Source organism: Myodes glareolus, chromosome 9, assembly GCF_982192425.1.
Source record: "Myodes glareolus chromosome 9, mMyoGla1.1, whole genome shotgun sequence".
Lineage (NCBI taxonomy): Eukaryota > Metazoa > Chordata > Mammalia > Rodentia > Cricetidae > Myodes > Myodes glareolus.
Genome location: NC_142034.1, coordinates 13,726,007 through 13,738,289, shown reverse-complemented (window position 1 = coordinate 13,738,289; position 12,283 = coordinate 13,726,007).

Below are 12,283 nucleotides of genomic sequence, written 5' to 3'. Positions count from 1 at the left end.
TGGTAGAGAAGTAGCTGAGAATCCAATGTCTTGACAACAGGAAGTGGTCTGATATACTGAGCATAGCCTGAGCATATATGAGACTTCACAGCCCACCTCACAGTGACACACTTCCTCCAACAGGCCACACCTACTCAAACAAAGTCACACCTCCTCTAATAGTGCCACTCCCTTTGGGGGCCATTTTATTTCAAACCACGACAACCTGGAATTCACTAAGTTGATTTGACCCATACTGTTTAGTTTTGATTTTTGTTTAAGCTTCTTCTGGGACCTTGTATTTTGTTGTAGAGTTCTATGAGATATTGATGAGATAAATACCAACCAAGTTGATTAGTTTTTAAAAAAATTCCTTTGTTGTAGGAAAGGCTGCTTGTTTGTTCCTGGCTGCCCAGACCCAAAATAATCATTCAGAAACTATATCATTTGAATCATTGTTTGGCTAATAGCTTAAGCATATTTTTAGCTAGCTCTTAAATCTTAATTTAACCCATTTCTATTAATCTGTGTATCACCACATGACTGTGGCTTACCAGCAAAGTTTTGGCATGTCTGTCTCTGGTGGCAGTTCCATGGCTTCTCTCTAACTCCACCTCCTTTCTCCCAGCATTCAGTTTAGTTTTCCCTGCCTAGCTCTATTCTACCCTATCACAGGCTCAAGACAGTTTCTTTATTAACCAATGATATTCACAGCATACAGAGGGAAATTCCACCTTTCTGTTTAATTAAAAAGGAAGGTTTTAACTTTAACATAGAAAAAATATATATAACAAAATGGGTATCAAGCAAGAATTATAGTTACAATATTTATATCTACTTTGTCTTTCATCATAACTAAGGGAAACCATAACTATCAATTTTCAACTCCATCAAAGACCACAGAAGGATATAATATTACCTAAGTAAACAGGAAGTACTTTGTAAGCAACTTTCAAAATTCTAGAATTGACAGAGACATCTCGATACCTGGACAGTCACCCAAAGTTCTTCTGTATCATTGGGGCATCCAATCTTCAGCCCACAGGCCCATAGTATCCTGTAGCATGAGGGCTGGCTTGTTGGGGTTTCCGTCCCGCCCGGTACCCCAACAGCCGGCAAATCCCAAAGAGAAATTACACACAGGACTCCATAAGGTTATAAACTGATTGGCCCATCAGATCAGGCTCCTTATTAGTCCTTGTAACTTACATTAATCCATTATCATTATCTATGTTAGCACATGGCTCCGTACCTTTCTCAGCTGGGCAAGTTACATGCTGCCTCTTCAGTGGTCTGCGCAGGAGTGGCGAGAGAGCTTCCTGTGTCCCAGAAAACTCCCAGTCTCTTTGCTCCACCTCTACTTCCTGTCTGGCTTTCCCGCCTATACTGCCTGCCTGGCCAATCAGTGTTTTATTAAAATATGATTGACAGAATACAGACAATTCTCCCACACCAGTATCCAGTAGATTTTTCCATGAAGCAAGAAATTTCAAAAACAGTTCCACCTATATTGGCATTTTTCAGTCACTTTCTTCTGTGTCCTGCAGAATGTCTGGCAGACTCTTTCATGAAACAGGAACCCTGAAGGACCTTATCATCTTTAAGCAAGTTCATCGATCATTTCTCTGTGGGTCCTGCATATCCAGTTCATATAGCATAGCAACGAACAGTCCATGCAAGAGCAGTTTCTTGCCCAAATTGCTATCAAACTCCACGAGGCAACTCTTCGATGCCCATCTTCCTCTTGAAGTAGATTGGTGCTGCCAGGAGCAGATGTGTCTCAGCATCATGAAAAGTCCTAAGTTATTAAAACATTTAAATGCCATATTCTGTAGGTCTCTGGAAGATTTAAATAATGCCTATGTAACTGAAATAAATCTCTATATATCTAGAAAACATAACTAACATGACTGCATGCTTGACTATTATAGATGACTATCTATTAACTTGAATTTTTAATTATACATTATATGTTTTAATGAGTTGCACAAACACAATATCCTAATCAAGAGCAGAAATATATAATTGACCTTAAATTTGTATCAATAAAGCAAGCTCCATACCAATGCAAAGTATCCATCTCTGTAGCATATATCCCCCTTTAAATGTAAACAAATATTTATAAATAACATTTGGGAGTTTGGGCATAGTTTTCTCCAAACTACCTCCTGCTGCTTATTGGGCAAAGTAATTTTTGGAGGTGTTCACGGTGACCTTTCTGGGGCTCTTGGTCCATCAAGAACATTAGTCTGTAAGAATTCCACAGGTTCTCATCCTCTGTGAAAACAAAAGAAGAACCTCTTTTCCAAAGCAACATATCCTTAGACCCAAATTGTGAAGACAAGATACCTTTAAAATATGTTGGTTACTTAGCTCCTTCACAGTCAAAATTTTTTAAGAAAACACAATAATGTACATAATCCAGATTCTGTATATATTCCGTCTTTATGTGACTTATTTGTTTTTACTCTATTACTTTTTAACATTTATTTTATCATCTATATTCCTTTAATTTATGACTATCTGTACTCTGTCTCTTTAAAAACTTTGTTTTGTTTTTCTTTAACCTTTTTTTTATAACTCTCTATACTATTTTTCTTCTCTCTCCCAAGCCTGTGTACATTTATCCAACACTGTGACTCATTTAGAGGTCTTTTATATCTGAATCTGTCCTAGTGTATATCTGTAATTCTTTTATGTCCAGGAGTGCTTCTTAAAATGATAAGTGTGTTTAAAGCTGCTTTGCCTTTTGGCTCCGCCCAGTCAAATATGGCAGGGTGAAGGTCTGTTTAGCACAAGCCATGCTCACAACCCCATTTTCAGGCACACAGCAGGTCTATGTTTCCATTAAGCAAGTTGTAGCACTCTGATCACAAACCCCATTTAAATGCTCTGCTTCCTGAAAGAGCCAGAGTTTGTGCTGGCAGCATATCCCAGGAAGCCATCATTTTGAAACCATGCAGTTTTTACTGCTACCACTGAGTCAGGAAACCTTCTCTTAAAAGAATGCACCTGAGAAAATGCTTAAGTGTGTGTGTGTGTGTGTGTGTGTGTGTAGAATTCCTCTCCAAGCCCCTCAGGTTTTACATGGATTTAGTCAGTCCCACATTGGTGCACCAATTTGTTGTAGGAGAAGCCACTTGTTTGTTCCTGGCTGCCCAGACCCAAAATAATCACTCAGAAACTGTATCATTTGAATCACTGCTTCTCCTGTCTGGACATCCTGCATTTTGTCAGTGATCAATGCATCATTTTTTCTTGTCTGAAAATCCTGTTGATCTGCATTATGCTTGTACAGTCACAGACTAAACTGAGGATTTAGAAGTGCATTCTGAATTCTAATTCAGGGAAGCCCTGAGTTAGAAATGTTCAGTAAGGGCCTGTCATCTGTGAGTCTTTTACAAGATGGAAGCAACCATAGTTTTGGGGGCTTTGTTTCATTTGTTTGTTTGTTTCCCAGCTCTTCTCTGTTTGGGACTTGGTGTACATTGTTTATTGTAATTATCTTAGCGAGTGTATTATTTTAAGGATCTACTAGAGCCCCACTCCCTGTGCCTAGGAGGTTTCCCCTTCTTCCGGGGAATTCTTAAGCATGTGGAAGGATGTGAATTTGATGAGACTGAGTGGGAAATTTCCTGAACCACAGAACTTAAAAACTACCCAGCTAAATTGAGCTTAATCCTCTAGATAAATAAATGACTCAGCCTCCTAATGGCCCCGTTAGCTTCCTCTCCATGGCAGTGGGGTTCTTTCTGCTAGTGTTGCTGGGCCTATCTCCTGGACCTCACCTCTCAGCTGAGCCTGGGTGGGAAATGTAAACATATAAACAGAGCCAAGTACAAGAAGCCAGGATGCCTCTACTGGCTGACTCTCATCTTCCCACATGCTGCATAACGCTGGTGTCCTGGTTGAAGAACCATCCTAGTGAAGTTTTGAAACCATCAGAGGGTTGATTTGGCAGGCATTCACATATGCTTAACCAATGAAGCTAGAGAGTTTGGGGGGGAGGAAGGAAAAATGGGGGGTGGGGGACAGGAGAATCATCATTTCCTTTGAAAGAGGAAGTATTTTCCTGGCAGGATAATGAAGAGTCCTGAAACTCTTTTTAAATAAATGTGTTGAGATCCACCAAGATCTCTCGGTTTTTGCGTCTTGCCGAGTGACCAAGGCTGTCATTTGCCCGCCATCAACCCTGATGTTACTTCTCATGTTGCATGTAAACTGGTGTTACCCCGGTTTCCCTTGAACACCTCGGTATTTCCCAGAGACTGCGGTGTCACAGCTGTGTGGGAAACCCTCTCCAGAACTGGTCGTTTGGCCCATCAGTTACCATTGTGTCTGCAATGAAAATATTTATCCAGGCCGGCCACAGTGGTGACTGTGTGAAGCCTGGCAGTACTGCCCTGTCATGTCTCCACCTGCCCCTTCTGAGTTAAGGATCTGGGAGCAGTTGGCTGCCTAGGGTGACATTTCCTGCAGTGTCAGGGAACCTGTCTCCGACAGAGTTCCCACTTGCATTATCTTACTGTCCTCAGCATTTCTGTTTATGTCTTTGAGCATGGGAATTTGGAAGCTGCTAGAACTTACATTGAGTGGATTCTGTGTGTGTGTGTGTGTGTGTGTGTGTGTGTGTGTGTGTGTGTGCACATGTATACACAAATTTTTAAATCTGTGCACTTTCAAAGGCAAATTTTCTTTATGATGCCCCAAATCTTTTTTAAATAGGCCAATTAAGATAGCAAACCTAACGAGCTGTCCCACTGCTGGCCCCTGCTGTTAGATACTTTGCCTAAAACCATATCATGTTCACTCTCTGCCTTTTTATTGATAGAAGAAGAAGATTAATTGGCCTTATCTCCCTCTCACTGTGTAATCATAGCTTTGCCTGTGAGAACACCTCTCACTGCGGGTTGGGCTCAACTCTTCAAAACTTGAATAATTTGCTCAAATGTTTCAATCGTCTGTGGACCTTTGCTCAAATCTTCAGCAGCTCAGAGGCTGAGCCTCAGTGAAAGAGACATGCAAGAATGAATACCACCTTGCCCGTCAGCTCCTTGCCCAGAAGGAATCGGTGATCCAGTGGGGAAGATAAAGTATATAACACCCAAGAAAAAGAAAGCCATCACACGGCATGGACGGGACCTGATCTGCTGGACTCTCGAAGGGCACATCTGAAGCCAGTCCCATGGAGGTGACACCTGGGCTGGGCATGGTTTCAGAAGTTTCACTGTCCTTCCAAGTGCAGCCACAGCCAGGGCAGGTTCAGGCCAGATGCCCAGATAATCTCAATTACAGTTGCTGGGAGGGGGGGAAGCACTGTAATGGAGTCATTAAAAGGTATGTTAGAGGTACATGACAGAAAACAGAGAATAGGTCAAAGCAGTCACCCAGGTCCTTTAAGGACCCAGAACTCGGTAGTTAGCTTAACTTCTCTTGAGTCTGGGTTTCCCCATTATTAAAAACTGGAGGAGGGCCTAGCGAGAGAACTCAGTTGGTAGAATGCATGCCACCAAGCTTGACACCCGAATTCAATTCCTTGAACTCACGTGGTAGGAGAGAACCTTACCACAACTTGTCTTCTGATCCCCACACAAACATGGTGGCATGAGCTCACCAGTGTATGTACACATACACACACAACATTGTTAAAGTAATTTAATAGAGGAATTAGTAGAACATGAAGATGAAATGAGCTAGGCAAGATTGACAGTCAAGGCCAGCTTAGACTTTATGGTAAGACCGTGTCTGAAAAACGAGGGCAGAGGGAGGACTGGGGAGTTATCTTACCAGTAAAGTACTTAGAGAACCTGAGTTCAACCCGCAGAGTCTTGGAGAGAATGCCAGATGTGGTGACAGCACTTGTAACTCCGGTGCTGGTGAGGCAGAAACAGACCGATCTCGGGAGTCCAAACCAATTAGAGATCCTGTCTCGAAACAAACAAACTCCAAGTGGGATGACCCCTGAAGTTATCCTCTGGCTTCCACATGCATTCCCATATGTACCCCCTGTTGTAATTAGAGACCCTGAGGGGCCCATGGGCCATGCGGCAGATGAGAGCCATGCAGGCAGAGCTTAAGCGAGGATTTTGTTGAGAGAAGGGTAAAGGAGAAGAAAGAAACAACAAGAAAGGAGCAGTCTGCCTCTTCAGAAGAGCAGCGGGAAAGAGGGCGGGAGTGGGCGGAGCTTGTCTCTTTTTTTATTGCTTCTATTGAGCTATATTTTTCTCCACTCCTCTCCCTTTCTACCCTCTCCCATGATCCCCACGCTCCCAATTTACTCAGGAGATTTTGTCTTTTTTCTACTTCTAATGTAGATTAGATCCATGTTTATCTGTCTCTTAGGGTATTCTTTGTTGTCTAGGTTCTCCGGGACTGTGAATTGTAGGCTGGTTTACCTTTGCTTTATGTCTAAAAGTCACTTATGAGTGAGTATATATGATATTTGTCTTTTGGGGTCTGGGTTACCTCACTCAGTATGGTGTTTTCTAGATCCATCCATTTGCCTGCAAATTTCAAGATGTCATTATTTTTTTTTGCTGTATAGTACTCCATTGTGTAAATGTTGGAGCTTGTCTCTTAAAGGCACCCTTTGCACCTGTGTACATATGTAGTCACATAGCAGCCTTAGGACCCTGGGCTGACCAGGGTACTGCCTGGGCTCATCCTGCCAGGTGACAGAGGCCAACATAATGCCTGAATCCTAACGCCTCCATACACATGAACTTGCACGCACACACACACAAAAAAAAAAGTTAAATGAGATGCCCCATCTTTAGATGTCTAGCATGTAATAAATCTTCAGTAAATGAAGGCTATTTATACTTTATGATGTTCTCCAATTTCATAATTAGTATTTATATACGAGGAAGCTGGAGCAAAGAGAAATCTGGAAATTTGCCCAAGGTTGCTTACCTAAGATGTGGTAGAAGCAGCAAGTGGCCTCCTGTGTTCTCGGTCACTCATTTCTGCTCTTTCCACTAGAATGCATTGCCCATGTGGTTGAGGAAAAGTTCAGGGTTTTACAAGTGACAGGAGCAATTAAGGGACTTTAAATGAGAAATGACTCCATGAGGAGGTGTTAGGAGCCAGCCTAGCAGCAGCCTGAGGTGGACAGGAGGAGGGAGACAAGAGGCTGGAGGCAGAGGAAACCTTGGGAAATGCCCATAGTATTCCCATAAGTTGGCCCAGGTCTCCAGGGTGAGAAAGGTCTCTGTAATGGAAAGTGGGTCACGGATGCCATGCCTACTGTTGCACATGAAGGAACGAGATGGTTGTGACAGACAAAGAAATACATGTGAGCCATGGTTTCCACCTTTCAGATGTGTGGCACAGACTTGAGGAAAGGAAGAAATGGCTTTGGAGTAAGCGTCCTCAGGGGGCAGGAGTACTGAGTTGGGCCCAGGAATGTGCCAAGTACAGCCCTCTGAGTCTGACTGAATCAGAAAGCCATGGTTTCGTCTAGAAGTAGGAAGGGAGTGGATGGTTTGGAGAGACTGGAAGAAGAGACATGGGGGTGTGGCTTAGTAGGTAGAGTGCTTGCCTGGTTTGCATCAAGTGCTTAGTTCAACCCTTGGCATTACCTAACCCCATTCTGGACCCACTGGGGAGGTAGGAGGAGGAGGTCCTCTTTGACCACACTGTAAGTTCAAGACTAGCCTGGGCTACATGAGAATGGAGGGGTGGAGAAGAGGATGGAGGGGAAGAAGAGATTATGCCTTTGGGCAGTGTCAGTGATGAGGTCTGTAAAAGAAAGGCGCTGGCAAAGGCGGAGGTGGTGGGCAGGTCGGACAAGGGCACTTCACAGAGCATGAAACCCTTTGAACCTGCCCTGAGGAAGCAGGCAGGCGAGTGTGGAGGACAGCTATCTGAACTCAAGGACTCACAGCGAAGAGTGTGGCGTCCACCACTCTCTCGCCTGCCACTGAGATTGCTGGGGAATGGGATAGACTTCTAGGGGTCGGGGGCAGGTTCCCTTCTTTTGACTCTAGATGCCAATGGTTCCGTTCTGTTCTGGAGCTTTGTGCAGGCATCCTGCATTATTTATCAAAGTTCAAGGAACTGTTTGTAAAAGCTCAGTGCTGCCTTCACTGTGTGGTCTGCACCAAACCATCCCTTTTGTAGAGTCCCCGCACAACCAGCCACTCTGCAGACCAGCCCTCGGGATACATTGTGATAAATGAAACTGACCCTCCGTGAAGGAAGTTCCTCTACATGGCTCAGTCAACTATTTTTGTTTCTGATCCTTACTGATAGGAAACTCTGGAATTTTCATTGTTTTGGAGATATTTTTTATTCTTAACAACAACAAACGTCAACACTAACTTAACATTTAGGTAGAACTCAACCTTGACGTAGTATACTTAACAACAAAATTACACTCTTTCCTGGCCAGTACCCTTCTCAGAGAACACAGACAGATAATAGTGAGCACATATTTGTGATAGAAAAGATAGCATTAAAAACAATAATTTGGGGCCACAAGATGGCTTAGCCAGTAAAGGTGCTTGTGGCCAACGCTGACAACCCGAGTGGGATCCCCAAGCCCCACATGGTAGAAGAAAAAAGACTTCCACGATTTCTTCTCTCATCACCACACCTCACACACATGCCACTGGATGCACACACACGAGCATGCACACACACACACACATGAGCGTGCACGCACACACACATGAGCATGCACGCACACACACATGAGCATGCACTAGATAAATGTTAATAAATAAGTTTTAATTAAAACCTGTGTAAAAATAGAGAACAGCAGGGCCAGTTTAGGGTTTTACTGAGTACCGAGAGGCTAAACAACATTTTGAAAATGAAAATTGCTTAGTATATAGCTCAGTGGTAGGGTGCTTGCTTAAAATATACAAAGCCCCAAATTAGCTCCCCAGCAAGAAGGAAGTGGGGACGGAAAGGAGAGAAGAGGCTTAAACTTAGCAGATTTTGGAAATACACGCAAGGCTGTCAGTACATACTGGCGTTTGGTTCCCTGAACTTCCTGGTAGCTTCTGTGAAGGCTTAGAGAATTTAGCTTACAATGTATGGAAGTCCCAAATGTCTTCCTTTCCTTACTTTGTAAAAATTTGGCGCCAACATTCCTTTGGTGCTAACACTTAAAGTTACTAATGTTTACTTAGCAGGAAAATCAAGGAAGATGTGGCGTACAGTCAAGTATCTTCGATTATGAGCTCTTTCCAGAAGAGAAAGGGACAATGGCTTTTCTTACCTAGAAAAACTAATAATTTGAGCCAGAAAGCAAAGAACCAGTGATTGTTTCTGATTTGCTGAGCATCCTCCCTGACAGAGGGAGTCTTACTTTTCGTGATGTCTTGAGCTGTAGGGAGGAGCTAGTCAATCCAGACAGCCCCAGAACATGACTTTTGAAGCCTGTTGAGGCAGGGCTCCCAGCCGGGATTGTCTGTTGTTCAGCAATGATAGTGGTAAGTAGCTGGCAAGGACTGGGGGGATATGTCACCCCCAGTATAGTAGTGTGGATGGTTCCTTTTAAGTAATAGGACATGGACCTCCCCAGCCAGGAAAAAAGCAAGGCAGGACCTCATGAAGCATGTCATATGTGGGCTCAGCTCAGGGGTCCCTTTGCAGGGAGGGACTGGCGAGAAGGCTGGGCAGGCATGGACCAGGACTCTCCTGCAGCTGAATGGCACCTGCCGAAAGCAAACTGAGAGATGCCATGATAATCATGAACTTGACTGAATTCTTAGCACTCACTGCTGAGCAGAACTTCACGCACTTCACGAGCAGATGGAGAGGAATTCCAATCCAGGAAAGCTATGGCATGGAGAAGTTCTGAGTTCCGCTCCTGGAAGTCTATATAAAGCCGAGTATATTTCTCATCCTCTGAAGAAGGTTTAGACAGAAGAAGCATTGTCTGATTTCACACTCAGCTGACTAGAATACAATTTAAGTAATTCTAATATATATATACATATATACATACCCACACAAACACACACATACCCACACATACTTAGGCTATGCTCTAACTTTGGCTTGATCATAATGATTTTCTCTGTATTGATAAAGTGACTGTACCTCTAAGGGTGGTGGATGGAACTTTGCTTCATGCCTTCTGAGCACTGAGAAAAGGAAGGATAATTCTACTGTCTCTTGAGGTATATCATCAAATCTTTTATTATAGAAGCATAGGTCATGTGACTTGATTTAAGTAAGAGTGTGTGGGGAGAGCCAGATTCAATTGCTAACACTTTGATTCAATTAGCTTCTTCAGTAGCCACTTAAACCATGCCTTAGGCTCGCCATGCAGATGGGCAGGCAAGAAATGATGATGACGGTACCGCCAAACTAGCAATGTGCTCACAGTGCAGAAGCTCCAACACGCAGGCTGTCCTGAAAGGGAAATGTCACCTGCAACTGACACTCTATAAACAAACAGCCCTTGATGCTCGACAGTTGGAGTTACTTTGCTCCCCGTTTTAAGGTCTTTTTTTATATGTTCCCTGGTCCTGCACCTTCATGTATGTCTGTATGGGGGTGTCAGATCCCCTGGAACAGGAGTTACACAGTTATGAGCTGCTGTATGGGTGCTGGGAATTGAACCCAGGTCCTTTGGAAGAACAGGCCTATATTTCCTGTATTTACTGTGGTCTGTAATATTCCTTTGTCCACTCAAGGTAAAGTGAATACTAAGTCATCTGACCCTTAGCGGAAGTATATCTTTTTTTCAAAAATCCATTTATTTATTATTTATTTATTGGTTTTTTTTTTTGAGACAGAGTTTCTCTGTAGCCCTGGCTATCCTGGAGCTCAACTGTAGACCAGGCTAGCCTTTAACTCACAGAGATTCATTTGCCTCTGTCCCCCAAGTGCTGGGATTAAAGGTGTGCGCCACCACCACCCGGCATCATTTTTTACTTTTAAGTACTAAAGTGGTTTTCTGCCTCACCACATCTAAGGAAAGTAAATATGGTGTGCATGGATTCTCAAATCTACAAAAGGATCAAGAAAAAAACCACAGTCTGGGAAAGAAATCAGTCAAACGAAAGATTCCTCACTTGATCATGAACACAGTTTTGAAGGACACTAGAAAGCCACGTGAAGCCAGGAGGGGGCCAGTTCTTGGTGACCAGAGAATGTGACGGGCGTATTTGTGAAGTTGGAAAGCACTGGTCATTGAGGGCCATCTCCATATGCCACGAGTCAAGCAGCGCCCGGAGCTGGGGAGCCAGTTCTCTTCTAAACGCACAGGAACATGAAGGCAGGTCAGAGCACCAAAGCAGTGTTTCATCTCCTCCAGAAATGAGCCTGTTGTTTTGATGTCAAAGGACAAAGGAAGGCTGAAGGACCTGTTGAGAAGTTCAAAGACTAAGAGTCAATGAAAGGGCGCAAAGCGCTCCTCTGTGGCAGGTGCCACTGGGCGGCCTGCTGCAGTACCTGCTCACCTCAAATCCACGGGAACTGTTTTCTAACAGGGACTAATTTGGAGCAGAGTTTCAAGGCCCTAGGGACCATGAAAAGGGAGACAAAGGGACTGGTTTTCTGTCCCTCGTCCCTGGACTCATATTTTTAGAAAACTTGGTCAGCTCTGCTCATAAAGGAAAACCTTCAAAAAGAAACATAAATAACCTGGGTTTTAATTCAGTTGTCGCTTTTGCATAGTTAGTTTGCTTTGACATTCATTTTGAGGCCACTTTTTTTTCTCTTAATGTTACAATTTAAGTTCATACAAGTGAAGTATTCAGTTCGAGGAAGGTGCTTATGACGGGACTAGGCTGTGACTCTGTGGTAGAGAACATCTTGGTACAAATAACACGTTGGGTTCAACCTCCAGGACCACAAAGCCAGAAGAGTGAGTTAGTTTAGGTCAAAGATCACTTGGCTTTCTAGTGAATTTGAGACCAAAAATTATCATACATACTTCTTCCAACTTAAGACCCAACACGCAGATCTTTTAGCCCAATAATTCAAGTGGAAATTTACCAGAAATGAAGAAAGAGCAGCATCACTGGTTAGCCCAGACAAATGGCTTTTCTGAATTTCCTAAGAACTTGCAAATTCCAAAGAATCTCTAAGAACATCTCCAGAGGATTGATTATCTAAAACTGAGTTATCAAATGGCCCCTGCACCTGCCCCTGGGTTTTCAGAGTGAAGAATGATTCATCTGAGGAGACTGGTTTGAAAATTCAAAGTGCTCTACTATATCCAAGGAAGAAGGACCTTGGGCTGTCTACAATCCCAGGGTATCATAGATAACGGCTTCCCAGGCAGTAGAACACCTATGTCTTGTCACCAGGACCAAGGAAAACCAGACGCCAGTCCTAGCAC